Source organism: Macaca thibetana, chromosome 14, assembly GCF_024542745.1.
Source record: "Macaca thibetana thibetana isolate TM-01 chromosome 14, ASM2454274v1, whole genome shotgun sequence".
Taxonomy (NCBI): Eukaryota; Metazoa; Chordata; class Mammalia; order Primates; family Cercopithecidae; genus Macaca; species Macaca thibetana.
The window spans coordinates 107,119,656-107,134,098 of NC_065591.1; the positions used below are offsets into that span (position 1 = coordinate 107,119,656).

General features: G+C 35.0%; 1 protein-coding gene and 1 long non-coding RNA gene across 8 annotated transcripts in view; one reads left to right on the forward strand and one right to left on the reverse strand.

Annotated features, from left to right (window-relative positions):
• The window catches only part of CADM1 (cell adhesion molecule 1), a 333,283-nt gene that overhangs the window by 188,471 nt on the left and 130,369 nt on the right, over positions 1 to 14,443 (reverse strand). The gene's annotated exons all lie outside the window — the stretch shown is intronic.
• Positions 1,917 to 14,443, forward strand: part of LOC126936257 (uncharacterized) — a 33,849-nt gene continuing 21,322 nt past the window's right edge. For both annotated transcript variants that reach the window (XR_007719412.1, XR_007719413.1), the window contains exons 1-3: positions 1,917 to 1,978; positions 7,851 to 8,006; positions 10,667 to 10,787. This is a non-coding gene — a long non-coding RNA (uncharacterized LOC126936257). The remainder of the gene's footprint in view (positions 1,979 to 7,850; positions 8,007 to 10,666; positions 10,788 to 14,443) is intronic.

The window sequence follows — 14,443 nt, forward strand, 5'->3', positions numbered from 1 at the left end:
CTTTTCACCGAGGTTAATGATGCCTACATCTACGGAATATTGATGAGGCAGAATTGCCTAAGAAGCACTTAGCATAAAATAAAATAAAATAAAACCAAATACCAAAACACAGTCAATTTCCTTTTTCCTATCTTATACCACTGAGAGTTAACTAGATTAGCCATTGGAATGTTGATTCTCAAAAAAATGTTCCTTGGTATCAGAAAACTGACAGTTTGTATTTTACTTTTTAAACCCGGCAAGGCATCCTGTTTTCTGTCTTATCTTCAAGAGAAAAGAGAGCTAAGGACAATTTCCACAGACCTCAAGAGCATTGCGACCTAGTCAACAAAACTAGTTTTAATTAACAGATAAGTTTGCAGTTCAAGGTAAGAAGTTTACTTAAAACTGTTTTAGGGAAAAGCCTGGAGAATAATAGTATAAACAGATTATTAGAGAGGTTTTTTTTAGTATCTCTATTATACAGTCTTCCATATCGAGGCAGATCTTGGCAGAGACAGATGGCCTAAGCCTCTATTTAACAATGAATGATTAAAAGCAAAGGAAAAAAGGCAAGATACTATTTAATCCTTCTTCACAAACAAACATCAATAAAGCAATGAGGTTATTGAGTATTTTTATGCTTATAACCCCAAAGGAAGTACTCCTCACTAATTAAATGTGTACCGGTAACATCATTACTTTTACAAATCCAATGTAGATATTAATACTATTAGAAGTCTACCTAGAAAATGTGTTCAGTTGTTTCTTCATTCAATAGTCAAGCACCTACTAGGTGCTAGGTGACAGGAATACAGAGCAAAGCTGTTGTCATCTGCTAAGGAATCTGAACTTCATGTTTATCTCATTCACCAATTTCAAGTCCCTACCAACAGAAAAATCACAGATTCGCCCAATCCAGATCAATCTTCCATTAAGAATCAATCTTATAAGCCAAGCGGCTCAGGCTCTTTAGCCTCTTGTCACTATACTCAAAGTTCCTTTGGCCCCACTGAGTGAACCTGGCACCAGTTCCATGATCAGCAGGACGTGGCATAGCTAGTGCCAAAATACCGCAAGCATTCAAGCACCGGTGACCTTAAATCGAGGTCATTATTACCATCTCCTACCGTTTTTTTGACAGTTGGCTGCTGTTCTCTGAATGTCAGAATCCTCCAAATTCTACTGCATCATTCAACGTGTGGAACAAGGTTCATTAGGGGTGCTCCAGGTAACGTCTTTTCAATATTAAAGAAAAGAATTCCCTCTCTTCTTGTAAGAAATGGGTTAAGGATTTAGAAACTCTGGACAGTGATAGATTTGTTTGTTTGCCCACTCCATTTTAGGCTAATTTTCCATTTTAAGCAGCAATCTGGATGACTAAGTTAAGAATAATAGAAAGAATAAGATGAACGCATACAAAAGCACAATTGAGAAGGCTTAAGATAAACAGAAATTTGTTTCCTTAGATTCAAGGTCCACTGATCATTGCATCAGTTCAACTAGGAAGGCTGAAGAATGCGTTCATTCACTAATGGGAAAGGGTAAGATTCTTGGACTATTTTAGTTCTTTACTGGGGCCTGAATCAAATGACCTTGGGATCGTATGTTCTTATAATTTTAAATACAGTCATACACCACATAACAACTTTCAGTCAACAATGTACAGCTTATACAATAGTGATCCCCTAAGATTATAATGCCATATTTTTACTGGACATTTTCTGTTTAGATATGTTTAGATCACAAATACCACTGTGTTACAATTGCTTACTCTATTCATTACAGTTACATGCTGTACAGGTCTGTAGCCTAAGAGCAGTGAGCTGTAGCATACAGCCTAGGTGTGTCATAGGCTATACCATTCAGGTTTGTGTAAATCCACTCTATGAGTTTTGCATTATGATGAAATTGCCTAACAACGCATTTCTCAGAACATATCCCCATCGTTAAGCAACACGTGACTGTATATCTGTGATCTTTCTCAGTGAAATTTCAGGTATGTTCATTCTTATTCTGTCTGGCAATGAGTGTGTCTCAGTTTCAAAACCTACAGTTCTTGAATTATTTGCTTCTATAAATCTCTTTTCTAAGGCCAAGTTCTTTCAAATGTGTTCCTAACATTTACATTTATGCCCATCCTTAAGTCTCCTCTATACTTGAAACCCTCCCAATTAACATTCTCTCCTATCCTTTTTCCATTTTTTTGTTTTTCCTTTTAAGTAATCACTTGCTTACATCAACTCCTTCCCTGTATTCGCAATGGAAACACCTGGACTTGGTCTTGTAGACGCACACGTCTATCATGGCCATAAATATCACCATTTAAAAAGTCTTCATGCATTTTCTATAGTGGGGGAAACTATAAAGCACTAGGAAGAAAAAAAACAAAAACAAAAAACCCTTGTGTTTAACTTGTTTAGCAAGGACCATACTCACTCTGGTCATATTATAGTTGTGACATAGTATATTGGTATCTATGATACTTCTTGAATCCTGTCACTGTCAGTCAGTACTAACACTTAAGTTGTTGACAGCTTCACCTCTCCAATTGTATTTCACATTTGGCACATTATCACTCTCTACTCTCGAAAAATTTTAAACAGCTTCACAAAGCAATCAATTAATATACCACATACATAATAAATGTAAAAGTAGTAAAATGAACAATTCAGAACTTATTAGTGTTGGTATGTACCTCATTTAAAAACAGTTGCATTAGCATTTACTTAGCTATATCTGGCTTTTCATTTGATAAAGAGAACATAATATTAAAAGTTATATTCTTTATCCATTTTTACCTATAGCTATTTGTAGATGTTTATAGAAAACGTGACAGGCTTAATGAAGCAATGATGATATCCATTCCCTCTGTAGAACATGCCCTGATGTGAAGGGCACTCTGCAGAGTCATCCTGGTGGACTTCTCTAGTGTACCCCCCATGCATGGCTAGTCCCACCAGCTGAGTCACACATTCACCACAGGTGGACTGGGTTTGGTCCCAAGCCTCTTTACTCCAACTGTGTTAATCAAATAGGATGTGAACAGATTATTCCATATAAATCCATGAAATAGGAGTGTAAACAGAAAGTGATTCACTGTTTCTATCAAAATTAAGCAGAATGTTTGAATGGACTTCATCAAGATGAGTCATTAAAAAATACTAAAGCTGATGTAGGTTAGATAACTGAGAAGTTGTGGGGAAATTTAGTAAAAATCTAGGAGGATTCCGTATTTAGATTGTTTCCCAGCATCTTTAAATTACCATGCCAATTTAGAGAGACAGAGATTGAAAATCATAGAGATTAGCATTGTGGGTATTGTCTATACAAGGAAGATGTCAGGGAATTTCAACTAGGCCTTGACCTGATATCAAATGTTGGCAAATAAAAAAAGAAAAATACCTATATATAGATTTAATACTAACACGAAAAGTAGAAGGTGTGTATTTATAATTTGTTATGACTTTTTTTGATTAATCAACTACTAGCATCAATAAACCAGACAAGAAGACTTCTACAATAACTTTTTAATCACCTCATATATTAGCTAAGGTGTTCTGAGTGCGGCAAAAAATTTAAAAAAAAAAATTCTTTGTTTAAACCCCAAATATATAAATATTTTCAGAAAATCAAACAAACAAAAAAGTTGAATGGCCCACATTGCTAAACTTGCTTAAACTAAGAATCAATTTTTAGGATAAGAGCATTTAGAAATTCAGGATCATTAACATCGGAAGATTTTACCCAAGTGCCCCACACAGTCACAATTAACACTGGGGCAGTTGTCTACTGATTGGGCATTTGTGGGAACACAGAATAGGTTTTATATATGAGGGCCACTGCCATAAACTGCCAAGATTAATCTGCCCACTGTGTGGTAATATTTTCATTCAGATTAATGGCTCCTTTTTGCCAGGACACATTTATTTCTGTCACTCGGGTCACATGTTATCATCCAGCCTTCCACCGATAGCACTGGCATTTACTATACTCTGTTCTGACCATGTAATGCATGCACATTTGGAATCATCAGAAGCAAACATCACATTTCTCCGCAGCACAAAAACAGGTGAACAAAAAGACTTGCTAAGCAAATTGCCTGTCTCAGTGCCTCCTTGATAGGAAAAGTCAGGAACCTACTTAAATATTTATTTTTAATTCCTCTGGCTAAGATTCTGACATGCAAAAATACAAAATGCATAGCTTTTTAGTGTCAAGTGATATCCAAAGCAACAGGCAGTGCATTTTACACATAGGTCATCTGTACAGGATTTTGTAAGGTTGTAAAGAGGGTTAGTCTTCTAGTACCTGGGAGTTCATATCCCCTCGGAGAGCCTGAAAAGTCTCTTTGTATATGCAGAGAGTTGCTAATATTTTCCTTTCTTCTACTCATCACACAACTTGCAAAGAAATATGTCATTTTGTTTCCAAATCTGTGTGATGTAAAAAATGGCACTAGAGAAAGAAAGGAAGAGAAATAGCATCCCAAGGATACATTTGTGTTCAAATTTCTTAGAACATGTATTTCCTCCAAATAGGTCAAGGCAATTTACAAAAACAAAACCAAAAACTTGAGTAATACAGAGGAAATTTGATGTATATGACTTGAGTTAGTCAAAGTCAGAGTAAGTCAACACCAAAAAAGAACAAAAAAGGCCTAAATTACCTTTACCCCTAAAGTAATCTTTCTACATTATTTCACTAGGAATTAATGTGAAATAGTCTAAAAAGTGCTGAGCACATTTAAACAATTTTATGTGTGGTCAATTCTTCCTTTGAGTATCCTAACATCTTGTCAGTTGGAATTTAAAATATTTCAGACTTTGGGATAGGCCATGCAATGTTACCCAGACATGCTGAACAAAACAAAAGTCTTAATAGCTTTTGTAAAGCTGGGCGCAGTGGCCATGCGCCAGCAGTTCTGCTACTCCGGAGGCTGAGGCAGGAGGACAGCATGAGCCCAGGAGTTCGAGGCCGCCGTGAGCTGTGACTGTGCCTGTGAATAGCCACCACACTTCAGCCTGGGCCACATAGCAAGGCCCCATCTCTAAAAATAATCATCATATATGTAAGAATTTCCAAGACTTCTATTTTGTATGATATCCTAAATGTTGTTAGAGATTAAAAAACAAACAAGGCGTGCTGGTTAGACAACCCATTTTCTCTGAGAAAGGTACCCAATGCCGACATGGAATTAGTCTTTGTACAAAGAAGTTTCTTTCCATTTGCTTAACCTATGAAGGATGAACCTATACATCAAATCAAGAGTTCTCTTTAACATGTGCTTTTTAAGTGTTCATTTACATTTTCTTTTTATTCTAATTATTAAAATAATGCATATTCATTATAGAAAATGAAACAGAAAATAATAAAGGAGTAACGAGAACACGAATCCCACTGCCCAGTCAACCACTGTTAGCATTTTGTTGCATTTCTTCCACATTTTTCTTTTCTGTATACTTTTAGCATACTTACATGCATATAAATTTTATATATTTTAACATGATTTTAAGAAATTATTCAGTAGTCTTCTGATTTCACTTTCTGTAGTTTAATAAATTTTAATCAATTCTCTGGAAATGCTTAGAATTTCTTAGAAAAAAAAAACAGTAAGGTTATCTCCAGAAGTAGATACTTTATATATCCAAATTCAAGTTTAAGTGAATCCTGAATATAAGATGATCTCTCATTTTCCATATGAGATGATTTCCTCAAAAAATAAGTGGTTTTTTTTTTTTAACAACTTATTTACATTAACTTTTAAGACTGAGATTGAAATGGTTAAATGTCTAGGTATAGTATTTCCTTCATTTAGTCGTATGCACATTCAAAATCACATGGCATATTATAGAGCATATTTAATTTAGAAAAGCTCCTTGTTTTCTTTCCTCTCACATTCCATTAAGAACTCCCCAGGCACAAAAATGTCTTTATTATCACCAGATTCTTTTTTTTTTTTTTTTTTTTTTTACTTCCCTGAGCAAATCGTCTTCCCTTCCAGATTGTTTGAGGTATAGCACTTTTTAAAATTCATGTATGGCACAGTTACCACAAGTACCAATTTGCTAAATAGCAGGACAGTTTGTCATAGATCCTGCAGGGGTATAATTGTGATCTCCATAGCAATGACACTTGTGGTGTTGCTTTATCTGTTCTTAAAAAGGGTTGTTTACAATAATGTGCAACACTTGTAGTTGTGAGGTCATGCCCAGATTACTAAATTTGTGTTAAATTTCTTCTTTTTAAATCTGATTTTACCACTAACTTCTTCAAGCACCATAAGCAAACATTCATGAAAGCCATTTTGATGTTCAAAATAAAGTACTGTAATTGAAAGATTAGTCAGTAATATGAGAGCCTTTGTAAGAACCTGAATATATATAATGACTTCTTTTTTGAATGATAATGTTCTGTGAAGAAAATCCTAATATTAGGGGCACATACAGTAACAAGAACACCTGAATAGCCCATAATAATTTTCCCTCTAGCGTATTTTTTTTCCTATCCATCCCTTGGTTAACATGACTCTAAGACTAAAAGCACTACTACAACAACTATATATGTGGGTAAACAAATCTGAATAATAACTTCTAGTACAGTACTGTCCAACAGAAGTTTCTGCAATGTCAGGAATGCTCTATATCTATGCTGTCCAATATGATAGCCACTAGCCACATATGGCTATTGAGCACTTGTAATGTGTCTTGTACTACTAAGGAACTGAATTTTTAATTAACTTTACATTGAAATAGCCAAGGTGGCTAGTGGCTACCCTACTAAATTGTAGTGTGGTTCTAGAGGGGAAGAGGTCCTCTTAGTCCTTACAGTTCCCCAGTGCCTAGCAGAGTGAAAAAAATCTTAAAAAAAAAAAAAAAAATAGGTAAGCAATAACACTTTGTTAGATGAATCCTAAAAAGGGAAGTCTCTTTCCCTTAATAAAGGCATCAGGGAATCACTGTAAGCAGCAGATTGTTCTAGATACAGGAAAACTAAAAGCAGCAGATTGTCCTAGGTACAGGAAAACTAAAATGCCCCTAATAGCCCAATCTCACTGCAAAGATGCCACCAAAAGAAAGTTAATTTCCACAGCACCTTCTTTGCATTTATTTCCAAGGGCACCTTCATATATTTCTTATGGCACCTTCTTTGAAACCTTTGGGCAAATGTGAGAAACATTAAGAAAGCTGTAATTTTATTTTTAAACTCTCCTAGGATTATATGGGAGTGGTTAATCGGTTGTTCAGAGCGAGTAATATGAACTGGGCATGTAAGATTTTATAATCCTATTTGCCTTAAGAAGCCTGGCAGAGAGTATTGTTTAACTTAACAAAACATAGTTACAGTTTTATTTTTCAATTAAATTTTAAAGCCGGGAAGAAAACTATCTCTCAGATGTTTAGAGAAAGAATAGCTAACAAGTTATAAAGTAAATTAAAATATAAAAGTATAATCCCACATAAAATTCTGAACAAATTTAAAGGCATATTGGCATCCTGGAATCTCTGTAACAAAATACGTAGCATTAACAACGTCGCCTAACATTAACAACAGAAATAAAATTCAACCACCTCACTCATATGAAATTTCTTGATTCATTAATATCTTTACAGGTTTCACCTGTCCACAGCTTTGGTTAGGCAGAAAAAACAGCACCGTGTCTGATCAGGCTTCTGACTCTAATATTAACGGAAGGGAGAGGCAAAAGCAAAAATTGAGCTCCAATACATAATTCTGAAATGCTGCCACGGAAAAAAAGACTTAGCACTTTTTCCTTTCATTTCCATTTTCTTTGCAACAAATCTGTCCTTTAAGACTAAGATGTTAAGATATGACTTATCCTTGCTGAAGCCATCTCCTTATAAATGCAGATCTCCCAACAGGCTTCATAGCCCTGATCTCTTCCTTCAAGTTGCTCCTGATTCAAGCTGATAATTTTGCTCTCTTTAATCCAGTGAAACTAAATAAGTTCTTGACACTTCAAAAAGAATTACGAGAAGAAAAATTCTCTCTCCAGACAAGTACAGGTAAGGTTCTAATCTATTGATGGGTAAAGTGTTCCTTATATTACCATGGAGCTGCCTAGAGGGGTAAGAAAGAGATCAGAGCAGAGGTATGGCTCTGGTCCTTAACCACAAACAGCACAAGTTATAAGGAGAAAGCTTCAGGTTCACAGAACACTACAACTTGTGGCTGCTGATATACACCAAATGTTTGTATCCGCCCAAAATTCACGTTGAAGTCCTAAGCCCTGACGAGGGGGTATTTGGAGTCAGGCCCTTTGCAGGAAATTGGGGTTAGATGAGGTCATAAGGGTGAGGCCCTCATGATGGCATTAGTGCCCTTAAAAAAAGAGCCATCAGAGAGTTTGCTGTGTCTTCCCCTTTCACATGTGCATATCCAAAGAAGAGGTTATGCAAACACACAGAGAGATGCTGGCTGTCTATGAGCCAAGAGAAGAGTCTCAGAATCAAACCAATCTTTCCAATGCCTTCATCTTGGATGTTCCAGCCTCCAGACTTTGAGAAATACAGTTCCATTGTTTAAGCCACCCACACTATGGTATTTTGATATGGCAGCCCAAGCAGACTAATACAGCTGCACTATCTGGACAGAGGAATACAACCTGGGTTTTACAGCTATCCACCCTGATCCCTATATATCGACCTCTGAAGGAGGTCACAGGCACCCACACCCACAGTGAATACTTAATGTCACTACAACTCAGCTATTAAAGAATTCAGCATTAACTACCGACAATTTAACCTACATTTAAAACTAAAGAAGACTTCTATTTCTCACCAAAATGAAGTTAACAGGGACAAGATTTACTGTCCTGCCTGAACAATAACAATTATAAAAAAGGAGAGAGGGGTGTAAAATAAAAGAAGCAATACTTCATCACCAGTAGACCCATATTTCAAGCAATGTTAAAGAAAGTTATTAGGCAGAAGGAAAATAATAGAAATATAGGTTGACAGGGAGGAATAAAGTGCACCCAAAAAATGCACTTTATATATAGAAAATATATAAGACTTTTCTGTTATTATTTAAAAGATATTTTAAATTATTTTTAATTTTTAAAAGATAAATTGAATAAACAATAATAATGTATTGTGGGGTTTATAGCATATGCATAAAAGTAAAATGTTTGACAAAAGTAGCAGAAAGGCTGAGAGGAAAATAGAAGTACACAGTCTTAAGGCTCTTAGACTACATATAAAGTGGTATAACATCATTTGCATAGACTTTGATAAGTTATAGATACATACAATAAGCTCTAAAATAACCATTAAAACAAAGAATTACAGCTGATAAACCAACAGAGGAGATAAACTGGAATAATAAACAATAATCAACACAAAATAAGAAAGAAAAAGAAGGAAAGGAGAACAAAGAGCAGATGATACAAATAAAAAAGAAATAGTAAGATAATTTAAAAATTAATCACAGCAGTAAGAACATTAAAAGTAAATGATCTAAACACCCAATTAAAAGGCAGAGATTGTCAGATTGGATTTATTTTTTATTTATTTTTTTTGAGACGGAGTCTCCCTGTCGCCCAGGCTGGAGTGCAGTGGTATGATCTGGGCTCACTGTAAGCTCTGCCTCTTGGGTTCAAGTCATTCTCCTTCCTTAGCCTCCCGAGTAACTGGGACTACAGGTGCCCACCACCACGCCCGGTCAATGGATTTTTTTAAGACCCAACTACATACTTACAATAAGAAAATCACTTTAAACATAAAGACTAACAGGTTAAAAGTAAAATAATGAGAAAAGATACATTGCATCAACACTAAAACCTAGTGTAAATGCTTCACTTAAGCATATATCTTGTACCTTTTTCATCTGACAGCATCATACCTAAAACCTTGGCAATAAGTTCATGTGATAATGGTTAAGAAGAGTATGAAAAATGCTCATTTGAAGTTTACTTTTACATCTTTCACAAAATCAGCAGTGAAGGTATAATTCATTGCTACAAATATCCCCTAGTAGGATCATATAATATATTCTTCAGAGAATTCAATGCCAAAAAAAGTCTGCATTCCATGCAAATTCATGTGCTTTCTTTAATCAGATAAGTATTCTATGAGCCAAAGTTTTCCCTTTATGTCTTGGCTAACAAACAGAAAGCTCAAAGCCAGACTAAATTAACAGAATTCTCACTTCCTTCTTCTAATCATTTTTGACCTTTCCTAAAATTATTTTTCTTACATTGCACTTTTGGAAGCAACTTTGAATTCTTTCTTTTTAAGAGTGTGCTTTATAACAGAAAAAATACCAGGAATCAGATTGAGTAGTCGCTCCTCCACTTATAAGATGTGTGACCTAAATCACAGAGGTCAAATTATTGACCTAAAGTTCCATTTTGCACCATAAATTGAGAGTATCTTAGCCTCCCCCTCAAGAACATTGATAAAAATGTGAAAGTTTGCAAATTTAACACAAAACAAAGCTAATATTAAATGAATGTAGAAGATTATCAAAATTAGTGTGGTTAAATTTTTAACCAAAGTCTGATCTTACGATATAGTCATTTCCAGGCTAATTAACTTCTTTTTCACCTATTAGCAATACAAATCAATTAAAAGTTAAATGTTCTGATATAGATCTATAGTCTATTCTCACAGAGAGAAGCGATAAAATGAACAGCTAGAGTCAAATTTTAGAACTCTGATTGCAGAAACAAGAACAAGGAAAACACTGGAACTCTCAGGTGAGCATGGATGAAAGAAGGTAGAACCTAAACCAGGCCTGGATCTGCAGAAGTATTAAAGATGGGCCCCAAAGGCTTGTGAATTCAGGTATGCACTTGTTACTCCTTTGATTGTCAATTAACACTTCTGCATAAGAGGAAAGAAAAGGAACAAGGGTACAAGGACATCAATTGCTCTGATATTTTATCAAATGCAGAGTTGCCCTTAAGCAAATCTACTCCAGTACCAGGCATTCTGCTCAAAGCAATGAGGGGGGGTTCTCTCTCTGGCTTCAGGCAGAGCCTTAGTTGCGAGGTTCACCTGTATTTTAGCATTCCAAGTGGTCAAAGTTAACTGCAGCCTGGCTTTCACAGAAGTGAAATAACTAGTCTTTTCTATCAGATGCACAGAGCAATGAGTTAAACAAGAAAAGAATTCAGGTTGTACACAGGTGGCTCATCAAGAATATCGTCAATCTTGGCCAGGCGCAGTGGCTCATGCCTGTAATCCCAGCACTTTGGGAGGCTGAGGCAGGTGGATTACTTGAGGTCAGGAGCTCTAGACCAGCCTGGCCAACATGGCGAAACACCATCTCTTCTAAAAATAAAAAAAATTAGCGAGGTGTGGTGGTGCACCCCTGTAGTCTCAGCTACTCAGGAGACTGAGGCATGAGAATTGCATGAACCTGGGAGGCAGAGGTTGCAGTGACTGAGATCATGCCACTGCACTCCAGCCTGGGTGACACAGGAAGACTCTGCCTCAAAAAAAAAAAAAAAAAAAAAAAAGAGAAGAAAAAAAAAAAAGAAAAAAGAATGGACAATGAACAAAGAAAACAGGGATTCTAAGAAGAAAATGGGAGGTTCCATTTAAGTATCTATAACATAAAATAGTTCATAAAAAATAGATCAGTGGTTCTCATCCTTTGGTGAGTATCAGAATCACCTGTGGAACTTGTTAAAAATGCAGATGCCAAGCTTTACCTCCCAGAAACTACATTACTGTGTGTATGATGTATCCCAATTTCAGAATCTCCAGTGTTGGTGTCAGGATTTTTCACATGCATGAATGAAAACGCAAATGCATGATTTTAAGTGAAAGCTATGTAGTCTTGAATTTGAATTGGAAGAGTCAAAATGGAGTCCTTATACATTTTATCTTTAAGACAACAACAATACATTTCCTAGTTCTGTATGCTAAAAAGATCTAAAAATGTGACCTACCCAGTAGGAATAAGCATACCCCAGGGACCAGAGTACAGTTTCTAAATAACACTTCCCACTAAAAGAAATGAGCTTCTAGGAGAAATAGCTGATTCCAGGTCTGAGGCAAGAACAAAACAAAATAAAAAACTTTCTAAGATCAGCCTCGAATATCTTATCACAATCAGAAAAGGATATTAGCAAAGGTTCTGGGGTCAAAATTAAAAGAGTCTTCCACTGGCCAAAAGCAGTATAATTTGAATATCAATAAGAATAATAATTGAATGGATTGAAGCATAAGTATGTTTAATCCTATATATTCAAAATAATACTAAAGCAAAAGAAAACTTTCATAATTATCTTTGAAGGGTGCTGAGAACCAACTAACTATTGTGAAAATCAGTAAATAAAGATAAAGAATCAGTCATCTGTCTTGCCATTCTATATATACTGCACCTTAAGTTAAATGATAAGGGGAAGTTTCTCCTTATGAAGGAATGGCAGAATAAGATCCTCACCATTTTGCGGCCCTCACTGAAAGAATAAATCTACACAATGATCTTCAAATGGTTACTGACACCACATGCATACAAAAAGGTACAGACATTATGTACCTACCTATGAAGTATTCTTGCCCTTTATACTCTCCCATCCCCCCAAAAAAGGAAAGTAAGCTTGAATCTGATAGACTTATTTGACTAACAAGAAATCAAAAAATTTTTAAAAAGCATGTTAAACAACATCAGGAAGACATAGTAAGCAAAATCAGACTGTGGGTAATTATGGGACAAGCAGTCCAGTTTCTGAAACTTCAAGGGAGAAAAAAGGGTGAAGAAGCTATAGGTTAAAAAAAACTTGGCATGCTAATCAAGTAGTTATAACTCATGGACTTTATTTGACTCTTGACTCAACAAATAAAAATTTTTTTTTCAAAGTAATAATAATATAAGGCAATTACAGAATTTTAATACTGACTGGATATTGTTGGTATGAAAGTATTTAGGTAAGAAAATATTGTGGTTATCTTTTTTAAAAAGAATCCCTGTCTTTTAGAGATATATACCAAAATCTTTATGGAAAGATAATACAATGTCTATAATTTCCTTTAAAATGATGCATGGTAGGGACAGTAGGTGAGATTGCAGGTGAAATAACATTGGTCATGAGTTAATAATTGTTGAAGTTGAGTGATAAGAACATGATATTCAATACACTATGCCCTCTGCTTTTGTATGTTTGACATTTTCAACAATAAGAAGTTTTTAAAATGTCAAAAGCAAAAGCAAACAAAAAATGCAAAACTATGGCATTAAAGTTCAAATCTTGGTTATCACTGGGGAGGAAGGAAGAGTAGTAATTTTGAGAGGCCATGAGGAAGACTTCCGGGGTGTGCTGCTGGCAAAGTTCTTGACCTCAGTAATGGTTACTCGGGTGTTCATTTTGTGACAATTTACTGAGCTGTACATTTACACTATGTGTACCTCCCTGGTGTTATACTTCAGCTAAAAAATAGTTAAGAGTAGACTACTATTCAGCAATATGAACAAAAAGATGTATTTGATAGGATGACAGTATTTAATACTTTTTAATGTATAATACTTACATAGTGTTTAAGAAATGTATGGACATTAACCAAACGGAATAAAACAATGTGTTGTTAAAGTTGTAGTCTCTAATTATATTGGAACCAATCCTCAAACACAGACCCATGACAGAATCAAGATATATTACACGTAGGGAGTATGTTAATAATAATAATAATAATAATAATAATAATAGCAAATACTTATGAAGTACCTATCATATGCCACTTGAGTTAAAAGGTGGTTATAATTTCTCTTAACAAGTCTCTTGAATAAGCTGTAAATACTCAACTTTGGCTTACAATATTAAATTCATATTTGCTGGTATGCTGTCCAGCATATATTTATTGGTATACTGAATAGCACAAACATGAAATAACAATTCTTTCTATTTAATTATTAAAGGTGGTTGTTATAATTATTAAATAATAAATAAATTGTAAGTTTGCTATACTTTATCTTTCCAGATAGCAAACTTATAATTTATTTTGAAAAAACAAAAACAAAAGTGAGTTGAGAAGCCATGTTGCTTGGTGGTTACTAATAATATCTCTGGTGTCAGTCAGGATTTGAATCCTGGTTCATCTACAAGCTATGAGACAGTAAGCAAGTACTTAATCTTTTTGTGCTTCAGGTTTCAAATTTGTAAATGGGAAAATAGTGCTATAAGCGCTGGCTACCAAGAGAATTAAATGAGATGGAACTCTTAGCTTAATGCCTGGCAAACAATATCTGCACATTAATGTTAATTACTATATATTTATTATTTTTATAATATAAAAGGATAGTCACCTGCAATATCTCCCTTGGTAGCATTTCAAGATATTCCTCTAAAAGAAGTATGATGAGAAAATTTTTTAAAATTAGAGGATGTTTCTATATAGTTTCTACAACAAATGAAAATTTCAAATACAGGGAGAAAACAAATAAAAATAGAGAGAGGTACGGCATAGCACAAACAGAGGGCTAAGAATTTAGAAAG